Source organism: Amblyraja radiata, chromosome 1 (assembly GCF_010909765.2).
Source record: "Amblyraja radiata isolate CabotCenter1 chromosome 1, sAmbRad1.1.pri, whole genome shotgun sequence".
Classification (NCBI taxonomy): domain Eukaryota; kingdom Metazoa; phylum Chordata; class Chondrichthyes; order Rajiformes; family Rajidae; genus Amblyraja; species Amblyraja radiata.
The window spans coordinates 157,540,897-157,567,413 of record NC_045956.1 but is presented as its reverse complement, the minus strand read 5'-3'; the positions used below and the strand labels follow the sequence as shown (position 1 = coordinate 157,567,413).

Genomic DNA, 26,517 nt, shown 5'->3' with positions numbered 1-26,517 from the left:
ATAGGCTGGGTGAGTGGGCAAATGTTTGGCAGATGCAGTATAATGTGGATAAATGTGAGGTTATCCATTTTGGTGGCAAAAACAGGAAAACAGACTATTATCTAAATGGTGGCCGACTAGGAAAAGGGGAGATGCAGCGAGACCTGGGTGTCATGGTACACCAGTCATTGAAAGTAGGCATGCAGGTGCAGCAGGCAGTGAAGAAAGCGAATGGTATGTTAGCTTTCATAGCAAAAGGATTTGAGTATAGGAGCAGGGAGGTTCTACTGCAGTTGTACAGGGTCTTGGTGAGACCACACCTGGAGTATTGCGTACAGTTTTGGTCTCCAAATCTGAGGAAGGACATTATTGCCATAGAGGGAGTGCAGAGAAGGTTCACCAGACTGATTCCTGGGATGTCAGGACTGTCTTATGAAGAAAGACTGGATAGACTTGGTTTATACTCTCTAGAATTTAGGAGATTGAGAGGGGATCTTATAGAAACTTATAACATTCTTAAGGGGTTGGACAGGCTAGATGCAGGAAGATTGCTCCCGATGTTGGGGAATTCCAGGACAAGGGGTCGCAGCTTAAGGATAAGGGGGAAATCCTTTAAAACCGAGATGAGAAGAACTTTTTTCACACAGAGAGTGGTGAATCTCTGGAACTCTCTGCCACAGAGGGTAGTCGAGGCCAGTTCATTGGCTATATTTAAGAGGGAGTTAGATGTGGCCCTTGTGGCTAAGGGGATCAGAGGGTATGGAGAGAAGGCAGGTACGGGATACTGAGTTGGATGATCAGCCATGATCATATTGAATGGCGGTGCAGGCTCGAAGGGCCGAATGGCCTACTCCTACACCTAATTTCTATGTTTCTATGTTTCTATGTGATGGTAGAAGGTTGTTTTTCGGACTTTAGACCTGTGACTAGTGGTGTGCCTCAGTGCTGGGCCCATTGCTGCTTGTCATCTATGTCAATGATTTGGATGGGAATGTACAAGGCTCGATTAGTGCTTGTGCAAATGACACTAAAGTGGGTGGTATTGCAGATAGTGAGGATGGTTGTCAAAAATTGCAGCGGCATCTTGATTGGCACAGGCATAATAGGCCAAATGGTTTCCTTGTGTGTTGTAAATATCTTTTGATTCTGTAAGTGATTTTGCTGGACTGGAGGCAAATTATTGACCAGACAGAGAAATTGAGCGAATGACAGAGAGGATCTGACTAATGGTACCTCGCATTGATTTATATAATGGCATCAGCTATTCATCATATTTATAAATGACTTTGATGATTGCATTTCCAATTTTGCCGAAGATACAAACATAGGCTGCAATGTAGAAGGAAGCATAAAATTACAAAAATATTAATAAACTAAGCAAAGGGGCAAGACTGTGGTAGATGCTGTTCATGGATGAAAAATGTGAGGTGATAAAATTTGATCCTAAAACAAAAAGAATTAAATTATTTCTAAATAATGGAAAGCTGGAGATCCAAATACTCTTGAGGGAAGAGGGGTTATTAAAATCACATGAACTGGTACAGAAAGTAACAAAGAAGGGCAAACAGCCTTCATGCCGTGCCCTTTGAATACAAAGGGGTAGATTTTACACAGTAGGCATAAATCGCTGGATAGATCTTACCTGGACCACTGTGGGCAGCTTTGGCAATGCTACTGAGAAAAAACATGTTATCCTTAGAGATAATGATATAATCCTTTCCAGAATGATGGTTGAATAGCACGGTTGTGAGGGCGGCATGGTGGCTCAGTAATATATAGTTGCTGCCTTACAGCACCAGGGACCCAAGTTCAAACCTGACGAGGGTGCTGTCGGTATGGAGTTTGTGCTTTCTCCCCGTGACCTGTGTGGGTTTTCTCTGGGTTCTCCGGTTTCACCCCCCACTCCAAAGACAATAGACAATAGATGCAGGAGGAGGACCATTCGGCCCTTTGAGCCAACACCGCAGGAAACATGTTCCCAACGTTGGGGGAGTCCAGAACCAGGGGTCACAGTTTAAGAATAAGGGGTAAGCCATTTAGAACGGAGACGAGGAAACACTTTTTACTCACAGAGAGTTGTGAGTCTGTGGAATTCTCTGCCTCAGAGGGTGTGGAGGCAGGTTCTCTGGATGCTTTCAAGAGAGAGCTAGATAGGGCTCTTAAAGATGGCGGAGTCAGGGGATATGGGGAGAAGGCAGGAACGGGGTACTGATTGGGGATGATCAGCCATGATCACATTGAATGGTGGTGCTGGCTCGAAGGGCCGAATGGCCTACTCCTGCACCTATTGTCTATCGTCTATTGTTTGTAGGCTAATTGGCTTGGTAAAATTGTAAAATGTCCCTAGTGTGTGTAGGCTAATGTTGGTGTGTGGGGATGGCTGGTCTTCGCGGATTTGGTGGAACAAAGGGCATGTTTCCGTGCTGTATCTCTAAACTAAACTAAAAGCTGGGTTTAATTATGAAACATGATTACACAAAGTAGGTAGGAGCACCAAGATATTCAGTATCAGGAATGATTTAGTCAATATTTTCTGAATTCTACAGGGAAGTGATAGAGAGAACACATGGATAGAGAGAACATATTTTCACTGCCTGGAGAATATGAGGCTGGAGGATTTAGTCTGGAAATTAGGACCAGTCCTTTCTGGCATGAAGTTACGATACACACGTACATGCAAATAGTAGTAAATGTTCAAAGATCTCCTACACAAATGACAAATGTTGCCAGATTAAATGTGATAGGTTATGGTTCATCAGAGAGGTACAGGAAAAAAAGCATTGCAATTAGGAAATAACATTGAACCAGATCCAAGAGTTTATTATGGACTTATTTAATTATTTTAATTCCTGAATTACCCTGGTTGGATTTGTACACCATGCACTTACACTTTATGTCCATCTGCCTTGCAATGCTCCCCAGGGTGCGACAGTTCACGGTGGAAGTCCCACTTGGCTTTGACTTCCTGAAATGCACCACCTCGTATTTATCTAAATTAAATGCCATTCGCCATTTGTCAGCCCACTTACGCAACATATTGTGATCCCGCTGTATAACCAAGGCAAGCATGCAGAATGTCGTCTTCTTCGTTCACCCAACTCGCTACTATCTTGGAACCATGCACCTGTAATCCAGATCTCTCTCTGTTCTGCAGCACTCTTCAGGGCTCTGCTACTTACTGTGCAACGTTCTGCCCTGGTTTAACAGACAAAGTGCAGCACCTCATATACGTCTCTAAGTTGAATTTCATTTGTCTTTCCGCTGCCCGCTTCTCCAACTGATCCAGACCTTATAAAATTAGATACCCTTCCTCAGTGTATAATGTACCACCAATTTTGGTGCAATCTGCAAATTTGCTGACAATGTTAGCGACAGTATCATCCAAATTGTTCATGTATATAACGCATAGCTGTGGCAATGACCTCTGTATAGCATTCCAGTGGTCAGGGGCCTTCAAACAGAAAAAAACAACAACTTCTCCCTAACTTCTTACTACAAGTCAACTTTGAATTCAATTGACTAGCTCATCATGGATTCCATGCAATCTAACCTTTTAGATTATCTACCACGTGGGATCTTGTCAAAGGTCTTGCTAAAGTCCATATAGATTGTGTCTGCTGCCCTGCCCCTCTCAATCTTTCTGGTGACCTGTGATACTTTATAACTTTCTTTATTGATTATGATACTACCTATTTTAGTATCATCTCTAAACTTACCACTGAAAGCTTACCATGCTGACCCATCCAAATCAATGATGTAGATTACATACTATGTCAGAGTCATAGAGAGATACAGTGTGGAAACAGGCCCTTCAGCCCAACTTGCCCACACCAGCCACCATGTCCCAGCTACTCTAGTCCCACCTGCCCGCGTTTGGTCCATATCCCAACAAGGCTGTCCTTTCCATGTATCTGTCTAGCTGTTTCTTAAACGTTGGTATAGTCCCTGCCTCAACTACCTCCTCTGGCAGCTTGTTACATACACCCACTATACTTTGTATGAAAAGGTACCTCTCAGATACCTATTAAATCTTTTTTCTCCTCACCTTACTCCTATGTTCTCTGGGCCTCCACCTTAAACCTATGTCCTCTGGTTGTGCTGACGCAGAGCAAGAATTTCATTGTCCTATCAGGGACACATGACAATAAACTCACTTGAACTTGGTTCTTGATGATATATACAATAATATTTCTCCAGATCAATTGCCTCGCCAAACTGTGACACTGCCAAAGCCACATGTGGCTAAATTACTGTCCCCTGATTCTGGAGCAAAGACTGCCAATCTTCGGAAATTATCAATGAATAGTATTGGATAAATTACAAAACATTCTACTTCCAATCTCATCTCTTGTGCAAACATCTCTCAACGAGACAGGCGGCCCTGTACACAGACTTGTTTCACATTCATAATCAGTGGTTGGAACCAACTACCAGCATGCAACTTGGCTTTTAATAGAATTGTATATTTACCATATTACTCGCAAAGGATTTCAAATGATATCTATCAATTTAAAACTCCATAGCAGAAACACCTGCAGATATGGTATGTTCTGTCGCTGAATGTCAGCAATTTCATAATGCGATTTGCCATTAATGTTGTATGAATATGACTTCATGATGCATTTTAGAATTTACCTTTTTTGTCATTTAAGGTTCTGGTTCAATGAAATGAGATTCATTTTTATCTAGAGACCAATTAGACTCCACAGTAATCTTACTAAGTGATTTGAGAGAGGGCTATTTATTCTTCATTTCCTAAATCATTTATAAGCTATTAAAAATGACTGGAATAGCTTTTGTTTAAGTATTTTAGACTGGAACAGACAATTCCACAACATAGATAACAGCTCCAATATTTGGCAAACAATGCAAAATAGGCTGCAGTTACAAACATACTCCTCAGCTCATCCACTTTAATAGCAGGATATATTCTCAGTATAAACCATTTAACTATATTACATTTATACAAACAATTGGATATGCCGGGCATGGAGGGATATGGATCATGTGCAAACAAAGGAAATTGGTTTAACTTGTTCTATAGACAATAGACAATAGGTGCGGGAGTAGGAGGCCATTTGGCCCTTCGAGCCAGCACCGCCATTCAATGTGATCATGGCTGATCATCCCCAATCAGTACCCCGTTCCTGCCTTTTCCCCATATCCCCTGACTCCGCTATATTTAAGAGTTCAGCACGGACATTGTGGGCTGAAAGGCCTGTTCATGTGCAGTACATTTCTACATGATAGAGTCATACAGCACAGACCCTTCAGCCCAACTTGTCCAAGATGCCCCATCTACACTAGGCCCACCTGCCTGCATTTGGCCCATTTCCTTTTAAACCTTTCCTATACTGGTCCAAGTGGTTTTTAAATGCAGTTAGAGTATCAACTACCCCCACTGGCAATTAGTTCCAAATCAATGATTCAATGATACTTTTATTGTTACATGTACCGAGGTGCAGTGAAATTCTTTGTTTTTGCATACAATCCGGTAAAATCATACAGCAAGCTTCACCTAGGCAGTACACAAAGAGCTGCCATGTTTCTGGTGTCGACAAAGTTTCAAAAGTTCTTAGTACAGTCTTCACATCTCCTCGTGGCGGCCCCCCACTGAGTCCCTCTTGGTTCTCTGTGGCCCTTCTGCCAGGATGCTCTCGGAGGCCTAATGATGCCATTTTCAAGGAATTATGTACCTGTACTCCTAGATCTCTCTATTCTACTACACTCCCAAGGGCCCCGCATTCATTATGAAGATCTCACCTGGTTGAACTTTCCAAAATGCAACACCTCACATTTATCTGCATTAAATTCTATTAACCATTCCTCAGCCGTCTTGCTCAGCCAATTAAGAAACCTGCTGTAATATTTTGATAATTTTTGATTTTTTGCTTCTGGGAGACTGGCTCCTCCATCTAGGTATCTCACCGCGTCTGGCTACAGGTGGCCTATCCCCGGCTACAGGTGGCCTATCCCCGGCTACAATGGTCTATCCTGGGCTACAGGGCTCTACCGTGGGCTACAGGGCTATATCTTGGTGATCTCTGGCTATCACGGGGGCGACCTCCTCTCCGTCTCCCCAGCCCGATCGTCTGTCACTCGGGGGAGACGGAGAGGAGGTCCCTGATCGGCCGGCCTTCTGAACGGGGCTTTTAGACCTGCTGGGTGAGTGTTAGGAGCTGTGGGACGTGGTGGAGGCTCGTGAGGCTGATCGGCTCTGGGACATCTGCTGTTTGCGAGACGATGCCGCACGAATACTCTTCGGGCTGCCACGCCTGTGCTTCTTGCCCTTCTTCTCGCTTCTTTATTCTTGCTTCTTTCTTCTTGCTCTTTCACTTGGACTGTGACCTGTTTTTTCTTCTAACTTTTTTTTCTTTTGACCGAGCATTGGACTGCCTGACCATCCTCGGATCGCTCTGAGCGTTCTTCTTCTTTTTTGGCCTGCAGTAGTAGTAGTAGTTGTTGTTGTTGTTGTTGTTGTTGTTGTTGTTGTTGTTGTTGTTGTTGTTGTTGTTGTTGTAGTTGTTGTTGTTGTTGTTGTTGTTGTTGTTGTTGTTGTTGTTGTTGTTGTTGTTGTTGCTGCTCCTCCTCCTCCTCCTCCTCCTCCTCCTCCTCCTCCTCCTCCTCCTCCTCCTCCTCCTCCTCCTCCTCCTCCTCCTCCTCCTCCTCCTCCTCCTCCTATTTATTTTTACTCTGACACCATGTAATGTCTGCTGTAATGGCTAGTACAATAAATACACATCCGACACCGACGACATCTTGTAAGAAGAGTTTATTTCCAACGACTAACAGAAACTTCTAGAAGGTCACTTGACCTCAGTCACGAGGCCCAGGCACACTCGCCAGCTTCTACTCCTGGCCTCAAGGGGCGCTTGCATTTACATTACAATCTTAATTATCTAAGTAACCACCCACTTTAATGTTCTATGTTCTAATTATTAAAAATTTGTAGAGTACTTGTCAGAGGTTAAGTAGATTGTGATAGTGCCCTCTACCTTGGAGGTTGCTCTCATCCCTTTAACTGGATGACAGGCCTGGAGAGCCGTTCACCAGCATCATTGGAATCAGTTGAGTTCAATTAGTTGTTATTGCTTGTCCATTTTGAACCTTGTTGGCCTACTCCCTATAAAAACCTCAGGCAGTCAAGCCAGAGGGTGAGGATGAAAGAGGAAGTGGGGAGGATGAAAGAGGAAGTGGGCGAGGATGAAAGAGGGAGTGGGCGAGGATGAAAGAGGAAGTGGGCGAGGATGAAAGAGGAAGTGGGCGAGGATGAAAGAGGAAGTGGGCGAGGATGAAAGAGGAAGTGGGCGAGGATGAAAGAGGAAGTGGGCGAGGATGAAAGAGGAAGTGGGCGAGGATGAAAGAGGAAGTGGGCGAGGATGAAAGAGGAAGTGGGCGAGGATGAAAGAGGAAGTGGGCGAGGATGAAAGAGGAAGTGGGCGAGGATGAAAGAGGAAGTGGGCGAGGATGAAAGAGGGAGTGGGCGAGGAAGTAAGAAGAAGCAGGCGAGGAAGTGGCAGGACTGTGGAAAAAGATTGCATTCATGGTAGGCTGCTCTGGATCCAGCAAGAGCTAGCCAACTGGATATAGAATTGGCATCATGATAGGAAGCAGAGGAAAGTGGTGGAAGTTAGTTTTGTGGACTCGAGATCCACAGCATTGCACCAGATGTTGAAACATTAAGATGAGACCTTATATTTTTGATTTGATTGTATGTATGCATGCATACACATATTCAATGTGCACAGGCAAATGCATGTGCACTCCCTCCCACTCACAAACACAGACATATACATGGGGACATACATACATGCATGCACACAGAGGTGCCCACCCCAACAGCCCCTCCACACACACACACACACACACACACACACACACACACACACACACACACACACACACACACACACACACACACACACACACACCCACCCCCCCCCCCCCCCGGGTAAAAAAACCCATCATTCATTTTTTCAATTTGCCTCATGATTTTATACACCTCCAAGATCACCCTTTAACCACCTGTGCTCCCAGGAATATGACCTAGCTTGTTCAATCTCACCCTATGGCTCAGTCCCTCAAGTCCTAGTAATATAAAATCATGAGAGGAATAAATTGGGTAGATGCACAGAATCTCTTGCCCAGAGGAAGGGAATCGAGGTCCAGAGGACATAGGTTCAAGGTAATGGGGAAATGATTCAATAAGAATCTGAGGGGTAACCTTTTCACTCAAAGGGTGGTGGGTGTATGAAACAAGCTGCCAGAGGAAGTAGTTGAAGCTGGGACTATCCTAATGTTTAAGGTACATGGATAGGACTAGTTTGGAGGAAAATGGACCAAGCGTAGACAGGTGGGACTAGTGTAGCTGGAACATGTTGGCTGGTGTGGGCGAGTTGGGGTGAAGGGCCTGTTTCCACACTGTATCACTCTTTGACTATATCCTCACAAATCTTCTCTGCACTCTTTCCAGCTCAATGACATCCTTCCTATTTCAGGGTGATCAAAACTGAACACAATTTTCCAAATCGACCTCAGCAATGTCTTGGACCACTGTAATATAATGTCCAAACTTCAATACTCAATACCCCGACTGATGAAGGACAATGTACCAAAAGCCTTCTTTACCCTATCTACCAGTGATGCTGCTTTCATGGAACTATGTACCTGTACTCCTAGGTCCCTCTGTTCTACAATCACAAGCTGTGAACACCAGTGAGCATATTTCATACACTTTACCAGTGCACAGATGCATGACCAATTTTGGATAATGGGTTTGCTGTAGTAACTTTCTGTATTGAGCTCTATTAACGAGATTTAGATTGCCATCTCAATCAGTAGAAACCCATTGTTGAGACAAAGATACTAATAGTTTTAGCTTTTAACAAAGTAATATAATGTACTGTTGACAGCTGAAATGAAAACAGCTACATTTGGGATTGCTTCTTAATGAAATTGTTTGCAATTATATAGCATCAAGCCAAATTGTTACGGTATGGTTTACTTTTAAAGGACAGTCATTGTAATGTAAGCTGTTACAACTATTATAGATCATGGAAGAACACATTTTATTTTAGAGATTTGGCATGGAACCAGCCCTTCGGCCCACTGAATCCACGCCGACCCGAGATCTCCCCACACATTAACACTATCCCGCACACACTAGGGACACTTTACAATTGTGCCAATCCAATCAACCTACAAACCTAGACATTTTTGGAGTGTGGAAGGAAACTGGAGTTCTTGGAGAAAACTCATGCAGATCACGGAGAGAATGTATGACCTCTGTACAGGCAAGCACCCATAGTCAGGATCGAATCCGGGTCTCTGGCACTGTAAGACTGCAACTCTACTGCTGCGCCACTGTGCCACCATACTTTGCTGTAGTTATTTAGGAATGAATAGGAAATTTAGTCGTGGAGAATGTAGATATAAAGGTAGAACTCATAGTTTTAATCAGTTTTTACAAATGGTGGTGAAAATAAGTACGTGGGTTTTAAAAAAGAAAGGAGGATATGAAACAATCCATACTAAGAGCTAAGAAAGGAATTAGTTCTGAAATAAATAGCATAAAGTGTCTTTGGAAACTGATGGTGCAACAGTGTTCCACTCTCTTGCCCAGAGTAGGTGAATCAAGAACCAGAGGATAGAGGCGTAAGGTGAAGGGGAAACGATTTAATAGGAATCTGAGGGGTGACTTTTTCACACAAATGGTGGTGGGTGTATGGAACAAGCTGCCAGAGAAGGTAGTTGAGGCAGCGACTATCCCAACATTTTACGAAACAGTTAGACAGGTATATGGATAAGACAGGTTTGGAGGGATATGGACCAAATGTGGACAGTTGGGACATGTTGGCCAGTGCGGGCAAATTGGGCCAAAGGGCCTGTTTCCACACTGTATCACTTTATAACTCTATGAACTGTGTTCTTAAACATAGCAGTACGTATATTTTATTATCCATTAGCATTGCTGGCAAGGTTAGCATTTATTGCTCCCTCCAAATTATCCATTTAATGCTGGCCATGTCCTGCTTTCTTACAAGTTGTATAGTACTTGTGGTGAGAATAGCCCCACATCTTCATGGTACAACTAGGAAGAAGAGGTTGCATGGTCAGGTACTGGGGAATGATGTGACACCGGTCAGAGCCTTCATGGGTTAGAATGATAATTTTATCGTAAGATTTAGGTCATCTATAAAGGAGGACAACAGACATTCCAAAAGCAAACTTCTAAATGAAAAGAGTTGTAGAGTCATGATAACAGGCCCTTCGGACCAATTAGATTGTGCTGGCCTTTTATCTCATCCACACTAATCCTATTTGCCCGTAATAGGACAACATCTTTCTGTACCTTTCTATCTAAGCCCCCATCAAAATGCTTTTTAAACATAGCGATTGTATCCAATTCCACCACTTCCTCTGCCAGTAGTGAACGATTATTTCAAAAAGGAAGTTGGATAAATGCCCATGGAAAATATGTCCTAAGACCACAGGACTAGTGTGCAGCAATGGGACTGTCGATTAAAATACCGAGAGCCACCCATGGAGGTGTTTGCCCATTATATATTCTCTTTCTGTGCCATTATGACCTTCTGACCATGAATATCTGACACAAGGCTGTTGAGGTGAAAGTTGCAAGATTTAGACCCTTTGGTGATGACGAAGTTGTGATATATTTCCAAGTCAGGCTGTCGTGTGACTTGGAAGAGGCCGTGTAGATAATGATATTTCCATGTGCCTGCTGATTGACGAATAACTGATTTAGTCTACTGAGTGACCTAGTCATGGTAAATTGTTTGTTTAACTTTCTTTATTTCAAGATGATTTTAATTAATTATTAGACATATTTTGTGTTTTAAAAACATTCGCCTTTCAAAAAAAAAATTCTTTTCAAACATTTTTAAATTTTCAAATCTAAAGTCAGTCAATTTTATTTGTCCCATGCACCCGAAGGTGCAGTGAAATGAAGTTGCCAGCAGCGATACACTTAAAAAAAGAACACACAATACACAATAAGATTTAACACAAACATCCACCACAGCATTCTTCACTGTGGTGGAAGGCAACAAAGTTCACCCGTGGCCGGGACCATAAACCCTCCCTACGGACGGCCCTCTCGTCGGGATGATCAAAACTCCGACGTCGGGACGGTCAAACGCACTCTGCGGCTTAGAGGTCCCGAATCGGCACTTTCCTACTGGAGACCAAGGCTTCAGGATGTTATAGGCCGCAGGCCGGTGGTCGGAGCTCTTCTCTGGCGATCCCCGGCAAGGGATCCCAGGCTCCAGATGGTAAGTGCACGCCCTGCCCACGGCTAGAAGCTCCGCATACCACAGCCCCATGATACCAAACTCACCAGGCCAGCGATTGGAGCACTCCTCTCTGATGACCCCCGGCAAGGGTTCGCCCCACTCTGCAATGGAAAAGGCCGCTGCTCCGGGCCGGACTCCAGGAAAGGCCGCTCCAATCCATGCTGTTAGGTTGCGAGGGAGGCGTTGTGGAAAAAGTCTGGGCGACTGAAGGCGGTTCCCCCCTTTCACCCCCCCCCCACCACAAAATGCTGGAGTAACTCAGCGGGACAGGCAGCATCTCTGGATAGAAGGAATGGGTGATGATTCAGGTCGAGACCCTTCTTCAGATTGAGGCACAGGCTGAGAGTGCAATTCTAGCCAATGTGTTTCCAGTTGATTAATCAACCTTCTCTCATAATTCAGTATAACACTCATAATCTGCTATCCCACCATTTTAAAATCCTGATCGTTCACCCTGTCCCATTCCCAAGCATACTTCCATTGATCTGGGGCCTCATTCCAAAGCACTTACATTCATCCCATGCCCCATTCCCAATACTTCCATTAATCCAGGGCCCCATTCCCAAGCGCTCTTCCGTTCACCTGCGACCCCAATCCCAAGTCATCTTCCACTTACCCGGGGCCCCATTCCCAAGTGCTCTTTCATTCTCCTGGGGCCCCATTCCCAAGCACTTTTCCATTCACCTGCAGCCCCATTCCAAAGATTTATTCCACTCACCCGGGACCCTGGTTCTCACATTCCCTTCAAACTCCCTAGTTCTGCTGGGAGTGCTTTGTTGACACTGGCCTGGTGAACTGAAATATTCCAGTGCAAACCTTAAAGATAAAAGTAAATTAAAAATGGATTGAAAGATTAATAGGATAACATTTGATTGTCCAGAAAATCTGCTAGTCCGATCACTAGCAAAGTCCTAAGCATGTCAGATCCACGGAGGTTACTGTTTTGCACATTTTCAATACATCAGCCTGGATCTTTTGTAACAAGGCATAGTCACATACAGCATTGCAATGGACCCTTCAGCCCAACTCATGCATGCCAACAAGTTTTATACCTGTAATTGTCCCATCTCCCTGCCTTTATCACATATCTCGCTAAAGATTTCCTCTCCTTCTACCTATGTAAATGTCTTTAAACATTCCCCCTGTTCCTGCCTCTGGCAACTCTTTACCTGTACACATCACTGATGAAGAAACTGATTGTAAGGTCACTTTTAGATCTTATGTGAGAATTTTTATCCAACCACTTCTGAAGATCCATACATTATTTAATGCTACATGTTTCCAGTGATCAATACCATCCCCATTTATTCAGAAACCGAAGCTAAATGCTCAATGCAGTGTGTCTTTCAAAGTCCTTGGATCTTCTGGCTTCTAAAGATTTGTCCACATGTATAATTTTTTTGAACAGAAGCATTACATTTTTATCTTCTACTCTATTGGTATAAAGTGGATTATTAAACGGTGATTGAAAATTTATGATTATCCATCCACCTCCATAAATTCCTCAGTAGAAAATGGAGCTTGCATTTATTCAGCACATTTTCAGATCTTAGGGGTCATATAAAGCACTTTACAATCAATGATTTTAGGTTAGTTTAGAGATACAGTGCGGAAACAGGCCCTTTGGCCTGCCAACTCCACACCGACCTGCGTTTCTCACATTCTAACACTATCCTAGGGACACTTTACAATTTTTACCAAACCAATTAACCTACAAACCTGTACGTCTTTTGGAGTGTGGGAGGAAACTGAAGAACCTGGAGAAAACCTATGCAGGTCACAGGGAGAATGTACAAACTCCATACAGACAAGTACCCTTGGTCAGGATCACACCCAGGTCTCTAGCGCTGCAAGGCAGTAGCTCTAGCGCTGCGCCACCATGCCGCCCAAATGTTTCACAAACCTTGACGTTTGGGCAAAGTTTTTCTAAGATGGGTGAATTTACTCCAGGTGAATGAATCCAGCCTATTTAAAATCTGGTATATTAATGAGTACAAATTTGCAATTTTCTTGAAGAGCCGCCACAGGCTGTTAAAAATCACGGAGATTCTAGTGCTATTTTGCAAAGATCCAATGATTTTAGAGATACAGCATGGAAACGGGCTCTTCGACCCACTGAATCCGCTCTGACCAGCGATCCTCATACTCCAGCACTTTCCTACACACTGGAGACAATTTACAATTTAGAGAAGACAACTAACGTACAAACAGGTTTGTCTTTGGAGTTCAGTTTCAGTTCAGTTTAGTTTATCGTCACGTGTACCGAGGTACAGTGTGGGAAAAAAACAGAACATCTGGAAAAAAAAACACACGCTCACAGGGAGAATGTACAAATTCCGTACAATCAGCACCCGTGGTCAGGCGTGTGCGGACATGGCGCCGACAGACAAGAAGCCGAAGCAAAGACGTCAAAGCCAAAGAACCGAATAGAAACGAGGCCGAAACGCCAATGAACCGAAAGAGTCTGAAGATGAAACGCCTACTAACTGAAAGGATGGGACTCCTAAATGCAAACTAACCGTAAGGGCGGGATGCCTAAAAGCCAACGAACCGAAAGACTGCATCGCCTAAAAGCAAACTTACCGGATGGCCGCTCTGTCGAAACGCCACCTACCCGAAAGGCGGCGTCGCCTACAGGCCAAAGGACCGACTGCCGCTCAACAGAAAAGTCCAATAACGAACATGACGTTGCCGGGGGGCGGGACTTGTCAGCGATTGGCCCAGACCCCCGCGTCAATCACATCACTGTGAAGGCATGAACATTGTCCCACACCTACTCTCCACCCGACCCACAGCCCGCGGAGGGAGAGTGGGGGCTGTCCCGTGCGATGCTCACCCTCGGCCGCTTTCAACTTGGTGCTTGGGTTCAGACTGCCCAGTCACCTATGTCTTGTGTGGGAAAATGACCCCACGCTCCCGTCTCCCCTCTTCTCACTCTCCCTTCTCTCTCCCCTTCTCTCTCTTCCCTCTCTCTCTTCTCTCTCTCTCTCTTCTCTCTCTCTCTCCCTTCTCTCTCTCCCTTCTCTCTCTCTCCACTCTCTCTCTCCACTCTCTCTCTACATTCTCTCTCTACATTCTCTCTCTCCCTTCTCTCTCTCTCCCTTCTCTCTCTCTACCTTCTCTCTCTCCCTTCTCTCTCTCCCTTCTCTCTCTCCCTCTCTCTCCCTTCTCTCTCTCCCTTCTCTCTCTCCCTTCTCTCTCTCCCTTCTCTCTCTCCCTTCTCTCTCTCCCTTCTCTCTCTCCCTTCACTCTCCTCTCTCTCCCCTCTTCTCTCTGACATGATATACATAATATATATGATATACACCAGTTAATTAACCATGTATAAATGTATATCATGTATTACATGTATAAATCGTTCTTACATTCGGGAACATGGTTAATTAACTGGTGGCATTATTTCCCTTCCTAACGGCCTTTGTTTTAGCCGGTGATTACATCTTGAGAGTATGGCCAGGATGGTGTGGGCCTTCGATATATTCCAGTCCATGTCCTGGATCCAGAAATCATCATTTTGTCATGTTCCTTTGTAAAGCAATCTTTCACTCAATTATTCTTATTCTTAATGTTATTTTTTTTTAGTATTATTAAGATTAATATTATCCATAACATAATCTTGCCAAGAGGAGTTAACTTAAGGAGGGGGTCCTATACATAAGCAAAATACAAGAGATGGCAGAAGCCATTGTCTGGTAAATGTAGACCGGAGTCAGCTTGTAATACTCCAAATGCAAGGAGCCCCGACAGGTAAGGCCAATGAACTCAGGGTTAGGATAGGTACGTGGATGTTAGGATGTTATAGCCATTACAAACCTGATTAAGGGAGGGATAGTAGTGTGTAGGAAGGAACAGCAGATGCTGGTTTAAACTCGCTAGAATTTAGAAGAGTGAGGGGGGACCTTATAGAAACTTACAAAATTCTTAAGGGGTTGGACAGGCTAGATGCAGGAAGATTGTTCCCGATGTTGGGGAAGTCCAGAACAAGGGGTCACAGTTTAAGGATAAGGGGGAAATCTTTTAGGACCGAGATGAGGAAAACATTTTTCACACAGAGAGTGGTGAATCTCTGGAATTCTCTACCACAGAAGGTAGTTGAGGCCAGTTCATTGGCTATATTTAAGAGGGAGTTAGATGTGGCCCTTGTGGCTAAAGGGATCAGGGGGTATGGAGAGAAGGCAGGGATGGGATACTGAGTTGGATGATCAGCCATGATCATATTGAATGGCGCTGCAGGCTCGAACGGCCGAATGGCCTACTCCTGCACCTATTTTCTATGTTTCTATCTATTCCACACCTCCCTCGCAAAGATGTGGGATTTCAATTTGAGCGCACTTGTTTGAATAGATGCAAGCGGAATGTCCAGCTTCTCTCCTGGGCGCGCAATACATGAAGCCGATGAAATGAGACAACTGTCACACCAAAGATAGACACAAAATACTGGAGTAACTCAGCTGAAGAGGCAGCATCTCTGGAGAGAAGGAATGGGTGGCGTTTTGGGTCGAGACCCTTCAAACGCACTCTGAAGAATGGTCTCGGCACGAAATGTCACCCATTCCTTCTCTCCAGAGTTGCTGCCTGTTTTGTGCGTGGGAGCTTGGGTGCGTTCCGTAAATACCGAGACAGTAATAAATAAACTGTTTGTCCACGTGACCGGGGTAAATGACCGGTGGGTGTCAAAGTCCGGTGGTCGGAGGGGGGGGGGGAGGATCACCCTGGTGTGGAGGTTGGGGTCTGATGTCGGTGCATCGCGGTCAGTGACTGTGGGACGCTCCCGTGGGTGGAGACGGAGGAGAGAGAGAAGGGGGAGAAGGAGGAAAGAGAGAAGGGGGAGCGAGAGAGAAGGGAGAGAGAGGGGAAGAGAGAGGAGGGGAAGAGAGAGAGGAGGAGAGAGAGAAGAGGGGAGAGAGGAGTGAGAGAGAGAAGGGAGAGAGAGATGGGGAGAGAGAAAAGAGGGGAGAGGGAAGGGGGAGACGGGAGCGTGGGGTCATTTTCCCACACAAGCCGTAGGTGACTGGGCAACCTGAACCCAAGCACCAAGTTGAAAGCGGCCGAAGGTGTGCATCCCTCGGGACAGCCCCCAATCTCCCACTCTCCCTCCATGGGCTGCAGGTCGGGTGGAGAGTAGGTTTGGGACAATGTTCATGCCTTCACAGTGATGTGATTGACGCGGATCTGGACCAATCACTGGCAAGTCCCACCCTCCGGCAACGTCTAGTTCGTTATTGGACGTTTCTGTTGAGCGGCAGTCGGTCCTTTGGCCTGTAGGCGACGCCGCCTTTCGGGTAGGTGGCGTTTCGACAGAGCGGCCTTTCAGTAAATTTGCTTTTAGGCGACGCAGTCTTTCGGTTCGTTGGCTTTTAGGTGTCCCATCCTTTCGGTTAGTAGGCGTTTCATCTTCGGACTCTTTCAGTTCATTGGCGTTTCGGCCTCGTTTCTATTCGGTTCTTTGGCTTCGACTTCTTTGCTTCGGCTTCTTGTCTGTCGGCGCCACGTCCGGGTACCTAGTCAGGGAACAAAACTCTGCAGCTGTAAGGCAGCAACTCTGCCGCCCTTGCAGACAAAATAAGTCATGTAAGGGTGCAGTATTGTGTTCAGATTAGGCATTCTGTGCAGAGGGACAAGGATGCCATTTAGAGTATGCAGATCCAATTTGTCACAATATTAGGCACAAGAAACTATTACTCTGAGATGATACTGGGTTACGCTCCATTAGAACGGGCAAGGTCAAAAGGAGAATTATATGTTTTACTGAAAATGGTATTTGAATGAGCAGAAAAACTATCTCCCCTAGCTGAATTGTAAGGCATCGAGTCCGATTAACTTATCTTTGAATTGAATTGAATTGATTTTATTAGGGACAGTGCATATTAATAAACATTTGCATGTAATATGCAAGATTGTAGCCAGTAGCTAATTTCCATCTTTAGTCCCACACAAGATAAACACATCCCAAACAAGGTAAAAACAAAAGACAAAAACAGAAACAAAACAAACAATATGGTTTAGCCTGCAGTCATAACATAGAATAAATAACAAACACTCAACACAGTTTAAAGTCCCAAAGTCATTGTCTCTTCCCTCCTTGCTCTCCCTCTGCGCTGAGGCAATCCAAGCCTCCGATGTTGCGACCCCACCGGGTGATGGTAGGTAAGTCCCGCGGCTGAATCCGAGCTCCGCAAACGGGCCGATTCAAACTCCGCGGCCCGGGGCCGTCGAAGCTGCCGAAGCTGCCGTCCTCCAGTCCAGCGGACGCAGCTGTAGTTGCGGGATCTCCGGAAAACAGAACTCGAGCTCCCGATGATGTCGTCCACTGGCCCACTGGCCCGCGGCCGAGCCTCCGAGGCTCCAAAGTCGGGTCAGAAGTTGTGCCGCACCGCAACCACAGCCCCGAAGTCGACCAGCCTCGTTGGTAAGTCCTGGCTCTGCTCCACAGCCTCCACAGCCTCGAGGTCGGTCGCAGTTGGAGGCCACCAGCTCCGCGATAGGCCTCAGCACAGACAGACACGGAGACGGGGGATACAGCAGGAAAGGTCGCATCCCCCCGAAGGAAGAGTAAAAAAACACACCACACCCACCCCCCACACACACACAGCCAAACAAACCGAAACAAACTGTAAAAACAGGACAAAAGAAAACAAAAAACAGAAAAGACAAACGGACTGCAGGCGAGCCGCAGCTGCAAGGCAGCGCAGCCACTCCCATCTTTGTAACTAAGAAAGTGAAGGGTAGGCTGCAGAGATATTTCTTTGCTCAAAGGTTGTTTGAGCTTGGAAACCTGTGTTTCATCCTTTGATTGAAGTACTGAAATTGCATTTAATGAAAGAATTGGAAGCAAAGGATAATGAAGGAGGATAGATGGATTGAATAGCTAGCTGTGCTGCTAAACCTCCATGTACTTGTATGAGGTTATGTGTGTTCTATTCTTCCTTCCACTGCTGCTGCCTGAATTAATTCCCTTAGGATTTTGTTTTATTATGAAATATTCTATATAAATCCATGTTTGGGCCATTCCGTCCTTTATCTGTTTCTGCTGATAAAATTGAACACAATTCTGATGTTTATAATTCCACAATCACGAGAGCTCTAACATTTCTCAGGTCCATTTCAGCTATGATCTTGTGTCATAATAGACGTTATAAAATGGATGGTTTTCTCATCTGCTCTGAATTTACAATGGGCTGCATCTGGGTTTAATCACACAGCATATCAATGACAGGAGTGCGATTTTTAAGAGGTTGATGGGGTGGCTTCAGATAAATGGTCTCACGCCTCATTTAATTGTTTGTAGAAGCAAACTAAAAGAGACGGAGCATTCATGCTTGCCTAACTCAGTTTGGAAGAGTGTTCTGGGTCAGTGAGATAACATGGGTAGTGTCGAGAAACATGGGTTAAAAATAGCACGGTGCCATTAATTCTTATTATTGAGGCATGAGAAACCATATTAATGTGAAATCCAACCATCTGAATGTGTAACACTTGTGGACTTGACATAGAGTCGTAATTTCCTATTTTTAAAATGTTCTATTCTCTTGTTTTTCTTTGAAGGCGCTGATTCTTGCTGAAGTTAAGGTCTTACCCCTCAGCTGTCTTTCACCAGTGAGCTCAACAATATTAAGAGCTGTCACTTGCAATTCTGATCCTGTCTTTGCCCAATTTTCACCTCTGCTATGTTCGGGTAGAAGTCACTGAAGGGGGACCATTGATCTCCTGATTTTAAGCCCAGCAACTGATGTGGGAAATGCTATTGACATAAGGTCGATTAAAATCCTATTAAACACCTTGAGCTGCTAATTTACTGAAAGCATTAAACCGTTTAGAAAACCCTTGCATATTTCATTATTGCCAGCAATCTCTTGGAGTCAAGGGTGATCTCTTTTGTAATTTAAATTTTTTTTAAAGGACCCTTGGGTATCTGGGGAGTCTGAGCTGAGAGTCGTCGACATGGTGGCAGATATTACAGGTAGCATCAGAAGGCTACGGACGGACAGGCAATGAGACAATTGTCTGTCCCTTTTCTGGCATTTAACAGCAACCAAGATGAGATCTTCTTCTAAAGTGTTGGCTCATTTTCTGACAGGTTTTTGCCTGCTGTCTCGTATTACTCTACGCAATGTTAATGCTTCTTCTATTATACTGAGGGTAACAAAACAAAAAAACTAAACATGACCGGGAGCATTCGTGGGAAGAGAACCAGTTCATGTTTCTCCTTGTTTCCACAGACCTGGGAAAGAAAGAAATGCAATTAGTTTTCTGTAGAACAGAAGTGGGGGAAGACAAAATGTGTAGGTGAGAACTGCAGATGTACAGCGGGTACAATAGGTGAGGTTGGAGAAGGTGCAAGTGAACCTCCGCATCACCTGAAAAGACTGTTGGGCTCCTTGGACGTAGTCGAGGGGGGAGGTATAGGGACAGGCGTTGTATCTCCTGCGGTTGCAAGGGAAAGTACCTGGGGATGGGGTGGTTTCGGTGGGAAGGGACGAGTTGACCAGGGAGTTGTGGAGAGAACAATCTCTCAGAAAGCAGAAAGGGGGTGGAGATGGGAAGATGTGGCTAGTGGTGGGATCCCGTTGGAGGTGGTGAAAATGTCAGAGGTTTATGTGAAGTGGGGGAAGAATGGACACAATGAAGATAAATAAAACTGCAAATGCTGGGATCTTTAGCAAAAGGCAAAATGTGGGGGTAACTTAGTGGTTCCAGCAGGAAATGGATAGGCGATATTTTTGGTCGGGATGATTATTTTGATTGATTGTAACAGGGGAGAGAGAAAGGTGGATTGGGGGGGGGGGGATGTTTGGCCACGCAGGTAAAGACGGTTTGATGGTAATGAGGTAGAGAAGTGTGAAATTGCATACCTCCAGTTTCAGGGACAGTTTCTTCCCAACTGTTAACCGGGCAACTGAACCATCCTATCACCAACTATAGTGCGGTCTAGACATACCATGTACCTCATTGGAGGCTCCCAGACTTTTTAATCAAAATTTATTGGACCTTATCTTGAGGTCATATTTTGCATGGTCAGCTTACAACCTATTGGTATTAGTAATAATTTCTCCAACATTAAAGTAGTCCTTGCATTCCCTCTCTCTCTATTCCTCCCCCAGTCTAGTCATCATACTAGTTTCACTGGCGTCTGCTCAGTTCTCTCTCCTCTCTCTCCCTTCACTCTCCTCTCTCTCCCCTCTTCTCTCTGACATGATATACATAATATATATGATATACACCAGTTAATTAACCATGTATAAATGTATATCATGTATTACATGTATAAATCGTTCTTACATTCGGGAACATGGTTAATTAACTGGTGGCATTATTTCCCTCTCCTAACGGCCTTTGTTTTAGCCGGTGATTACATCTATTCCACACCTCCCTCGCAAAGATGTGGGATTTCAATTTGAGTGCACTTGTTTGAATAGATGCAAGCGGAATGTCCAGCTTCTCCCCTGGGCGCGCAATACATGAAGCCGATGAAATGAGACAACTCTCACACCAAAGATAGACACAAATTACTGGAGTAACTCAGCTGAAGAGGCAGCATCTCTGGAGAGAAGGAATGGGTGGCGTTTTGGGTCGAGATCCTTCAGACGCACTCTGAAGAATGGTCTCGGCACGAAATGTCACCCATTCCTTCTCTCCAGAGTTGCTGCCTGTTTTGTGCGTGGGAGCTTGGGTGCGTTCCGTAAACACCGAGACAGTAATAAATAAACTGTTTGTCCCCGTGACCGGGGTAAATCACCCTGGTGTGGGTGTCAAAGTCCGGTGGTCGGAGGAGGGGGGGGGGGGGGAATCACCCTGGTGTGGAGGTTGGGGTCTGATGTCGGTGCATCGCGGTCTGTGACTGTGGGATGATCCCGTGGGTGGAGACGGAGGAGAGAGAGAAGGGGGAGAAGGGGGAGCGAGAGAGAAGGGAGAGAGAGGGGAAGAGAGAGGAGGGGAAGAGAGAGGGGAAGAGAGATACCCTCTCGTTATCACCTCTATCACAGCCAACAATGGACCATTGTGGGCTCCACCTTTCCTTGATCTTCCTTGCTAACATTGATTTGCCCCGTCCATACCTTTCATTCGTTAGTTCTTTGTACCCTTTCAAATCCCTATAGACAATAGGTGCAGGAGTAGGCCATTCGGCCCTTCGAGCCAGCACCGCCATTCAATGTGATCATGGCTGATCATCCACAACTAGTACTCCGTTCCTGCCTTCTCCCCATATCCCCTGACTCCGCTATCTTTAAGAGCCCTATCTAGCTTTCTCTTGAAAGTATCCAGAGAAACGGCCTCCACTGCCCTCTGAGGCAGAGAATTCCACAGACTCACAAATCTCTGTGAGAAAAAGTGTTTCCTTGTCTCCATTCTAAATGGCTTACCCCTTATTCTTAAAGGGAACTCCCTCTTTCCTGACTGTCTGAATAAGGGTCTTGACCTGGATCATCATCTATTCCTTTCCTCCAGAGATGCTGCCTTACCCGCTGTGTTACTCCAGCATTTTGTGTCTGATCAATAAAGGCCATGTATAATTTAATAAAGCATCAAGCCATTTAGATAATGCATTTTGTGTGTGCTGGCATGAAAGCTTTTTAAGGTATCCTGCCTGTGTATTAGTCATAAAAATGGCAAGTTTGTTGATCGTATAATGCCAATGGAAGCATGATCTATGAAATCGGCAGCAACAAGCTAATCTCTGTTTGGTGCAGGGATTTCAGTCCAAACCTCACCTGTAACAGAGTCGACTCTTTTGCTATTGTTTAGGCACAAACAGTGAAATTCGATTTAGGAAGCGCGAGAGAATTCTGCCAAGTATACATACTAATTTTACTTCTGTCAAAAAGGCTGAAGAGAATGAATGGAAGTGTCAATTTTACAAGGCCCTAGTGAATTTGAAGAAGGACATTCTTGCTATTGAGCGAGTGCAACGTAGGTTCACAAGGTTAATTCCCGGGATGGCGGGACTGTCGTATGTTGACAGAATGGAGCTGGGTTTGTATACTCTGGAATTTAGAAGGATGAGAGGGTATCTTATTGAAACATATAAGATTATTAAGGGTTTGGACACGCTAGAGGCAGGAAACATATTCACGATGTTGGGGGAGTCCAGAACCAGGGACCACTGTTTAAGAATAAAGGGTAGGCCATTTAGAACGGAGATGAGGAAAAACCTTTTCACCGAGAGAGTTGTGAATCTGTGGAATTCTCTGCCTCAGAAGGCAGTAGAAGCCAATTTTCTGGATGCTTTCAAGAGAGAGTTAGATAGAGATCTTAAAGATAGCAGAGTACTGATTGTACTGATAGCAGGAACGGAGTACTGATTGTGGATGATCAGCCATGATCATATTGGATGATCAGCCATGATCATATTGAATGGCAGTGCTGGCTCGAAGGACCAAATGGCCTACTCCTGCACCTATTGTTTAATGTCTATTGAAACATTTGATATTGAAGGCTGCTGTGTACTCAGAAGGCAGATGAGGTGCAGTTCCTGAAGCTTACCAGGGGCTTCATTATAACAGTGTAGGAGATCACAGACACAAAGGTCAGAATGGGAGAGGAATGACAATTCAGAATTTTGAGAGGATGAGTGGCTTCTAAATGTTAACTCTTTCTGCTGTCTGGCACCTGTGGAGTCTTACAACATTTTCTGTTATTATTGCAAATTTTTAAATGTTTTTTTTACTCCTCCTCTCATTCCTCCAGGTCCTTTTTGACAATATTACTTATGAATGGACATATGTCTTTTGCTGAAAATCCTTGTACTGAAAAATTCTGCACGGTTGTAACATCTCTCTGCTCCAGATCCTGACCCTAACTTGACGTACAGTCGTCATACAGTGTACACTCATAACTGTTCGCAGCTCCACAGTTAATGCATTATTTCTCCATCAGAAACCGCAGGAAAGGTTATGGTGAGATTATCTTCTTAATGAGCTGAATCAGCATGGATGAGTAAAAGTAATCTTCATTTAATTAGACCACCTCCATCATAGGGTAAATACCAGTCATGCGTGCACGGAAAAAAGATCTCTCTCAGCCTTTTAATGAGTTGAGTAATCTGATTATAATATGCTTTCCCCCAGAAAATAGGCTTGATGTATTTAGATCTGTGCACTATTTTACAAAATTCAATTATTCCATTTGTTTGGCTTGATTTATTAACTAAATGGTATTTTGCAAGTCACTTGTCTAAAAAAATATAATTTGGCGTTTGCTATTTTAACATTGCTAATTTTGTACTAAATTTAGAATTTGTGTCCGGTTCATTTAGTTTTGTGCTCACAGAGCTGGTGTGTGTGTGTGTGTGTGTGTGTGTGTGTGCGCGTGTGTGTGTGTGTGTGTGTGTGTGTGTGTGTGTGTGTGTGTGTGTGTGTGTGTGTGTGTGTGTGTGTGTGTGTGTGTGTGTGTGTGTGTGTGTGTGTGTGTGTGTGTGTGGGGGGTTGTAAATATAAAGTGGTATCCTCTGTGCACAGAAACAGGTTAATCCCTTCACCTCTGACATTACCTGTGAAGACAAATATAACTCCCTGAGTGTCAGGCATAGAGAATTAATAATGGGGAATAAAGAAATGACAGAGGAATCAGCAAATCAAAAACAGGAGCGCATACTTTTGTGTGGAATAGAAGATTTAAAGAGGATCTTGTGTGAAAGTATGTTTTACACAAAGTGGTGAAAAGAATGTGCTGCCAGTGGAAGTGATGACATCAGATAGAATTAATATGTTTAAGAGGCATTTGGATGGATTAAATTGAAGGATATGGTCCTCATGCAGGCAAATAGGATGAGCATAAATGGGCAAACAGGTTGACAAGATCATTGCTTCACATTTCGTAGCTCTTTTTTGGCACACACCCTATTTTTTTTTTTCTATGGCCTTTGTCCAACCATCTACCTATCAATAAACCTCCTCACCAGTCAGCCTATTACCTGCCAGGCTTTGTCTTGCTCCTCCTCTCTTCCAGCTTCCCTCTCTCCCCCCCCCACCCCCCCTTCCCCATCTCCCCTCCACACCTTCCCACACCCCCACCCCCAACAATCAGCCTGAAGAAGGTCCCGAGCTGTTACTTCATTTATCCATCTTCTCCTGACGTACTGCTTGACCTGCTGAGCAACACTCTTGTGTCCTCTTTGGAACAATGTCCCATTTCTATGCTGTACAACTCCATGACTAAATATGATCTGTCTATCTTCACTAAAGAGGACACAAAAAATTCTCAGAAAAATCTGAGGAACCAAGGATCAAAGACAAATAAGGAGATACAATTAATTGGTATTAGTAAAGATGTGCCCTAGCCTGAAAAAGAAGATCCAAACTCTTGATGATCTACATCCCGACATTTAGAAATAGGTGGTAATGGAGGTAGTAGATGCCTGGTTATCATTCCACAACATTCTCTACATTCTGGAGTGGTTCTTGTTCATTGGGAATAGTAAATATGATTCACCTACTTAATTCTCCCAATTTTGTTAGCCCTTGCTGTCTCCTCCCCTTCCTATATCTCCCTCAGCCCTCAGGCTCCTCCACCTCCTTTTTCCTTCCTTCTCCCCCCCCCCCCCCCCACCCCCCATCAGTCTGAAGAAGGGTTTCGGCCCAAAATGTTGCCTACTTCCTTCGCTCCATAGATGCTGCTGCACCCGCTGAGTTTCTCCAGCATTGTGTTCATTCACCTACTTAAGAAAGGAGGGAGAGAGAAAACAAGGAACTACCAGCTAATTGGCTTGGCATTCGGAGGTGAAAATGCATAGAGGGTGATATATCATGTGAGAAATAAAAATATGGCGGAGCAGAATCAGCATGGGTTTATGAAAGGGAAATCACGTTCGATTGAGCCATCGGTGTTGATTGAAATGTATCTGGTTGAATGGATGAGGGTGAATCAATGTTTGCAGTGTCTTTGGATTTTTGGAAGGGTTTTTGATAAAGTCCCACAAAAGAGGTTGGTGATAAAGTTCAGAGCATGGTAAATTGTGGGTCATGTTTTGTTTTTTTGTGGCTTGAGGTTTGCATAACAAATAGAAAACTAAGAGTAGGAATAAGTGAGTTCTTCCCAGTCTGAGAGCCCAAGACCACAGCTTAGGCCCGAACATGACATAATATATATCGATGATTTGACTGAAGGGGTCGGATGTAACATTTACATGTTTGTTGATGGCAAGTAACTAAATGTGAGTGTTCTATGATGCGGACGCAAAGAGCATTCGGGTGGACAAAGACAAGTTGAGCGAGTGGGCAATGACATGGCAAATGGAGTTCAAAGTGAAAAATTGTGAATTTTCAAAATGGAAAAGTGCTTTTCAAATGTTAATATTCAAAGAGACCTTTAATACTAGTCATTGAAATCGGTTATGTGGATCCAGTGGACATTTAAGATGACGATGGTATGTTTGCCTTTATTGCAAGAAGATTTCAATATAAGATTCAGGAATGCTTTACAACAATAATATAGTGTCTTAGCGAGATTGTATCATTAGACGGTTTTGATTTTTCTTTCCTAAAGAAGTATCTACCATGTGAGGGAAGTTTAAATAGCCTAGGCCTCTGCTCTCGAGAGTTTAGAATAACATGGACTCATTGAAACATGCAAAATACTTTGAAAGCTTGTACTCATGTAGTGTTTCTCATGGCTAGGTATTCCAGAACTAGAGATCAGTCTCCAAATAAGGTAATTTAGAACTGAGACAGGCAGCATCATCTTCACTCAGAAGGTAATAAATCTTTAATTCTCTACCTTAGGGGCTCATTCATTAACTGCATTCAGAGCAGAGATCAATAGATTTCTGGATATTAGTGGAACCAAGGGATATGACAGTATAATTACGTAGATAGAGGATTATTGAACGTCAGATATGAAATGTAAAGTGGCCAAGCCCATTCCCATTCCCGAGATTCTCAATTCCCTCTACAGACATAACTTACAGTCCCATCTCACTGTTGGGTTATTTCTATGTGAGACATTAATTCTTACATCTCTTATCAGATTTCAGTGGCTCCCACCCTGAAGTAAACATCTGTCCATAAAATATCAGCAAACTCAAAGTCTCATATGGGAGGTGAAAGACGCTAGGTGAAAGCTTTGACCTTGTGTTATAAGGTCATAAGTGATAGGAGCAGAATTAGGCCATTCGGCCCATCAAGTCTATTCTGCCATTCAATCATGACTGATCTATCTCTCCCTCCTAACTCCATTCTCCTGCCTTCTCCCCATAACCACCGACACTCATTCTGGGTGTTCTGCGAGAGCA

At 44.3% G+C, this 26,517-nt stretch overlaps 1 protein-coding gene and 1 long non-coding RNA gene across 5 annotated transcripts in view; both read left to right on the top strand.

Moving 5' to 3' along the window:
- Window positions 1-26,517, top strand: part of dcc (DCC netrin 1 receptor) — a 1,158,836-nt gene that overhangs the window by 427,009 nt on the left and 705,310 nt on the right. The window lies entirely within an intron of this gene.
- LOC116980852 lies at window positions 6,139-25,528 on the top strand. Its single transcript, XR_004414079.1, has 3 exons — window positions 6,139-6,148; window positions 15,885-15,889; window positions 25,488-25,528. It is a non-coding gene; the product is annotated as an uncharacterized LOC116980852 (long non-coding RNA).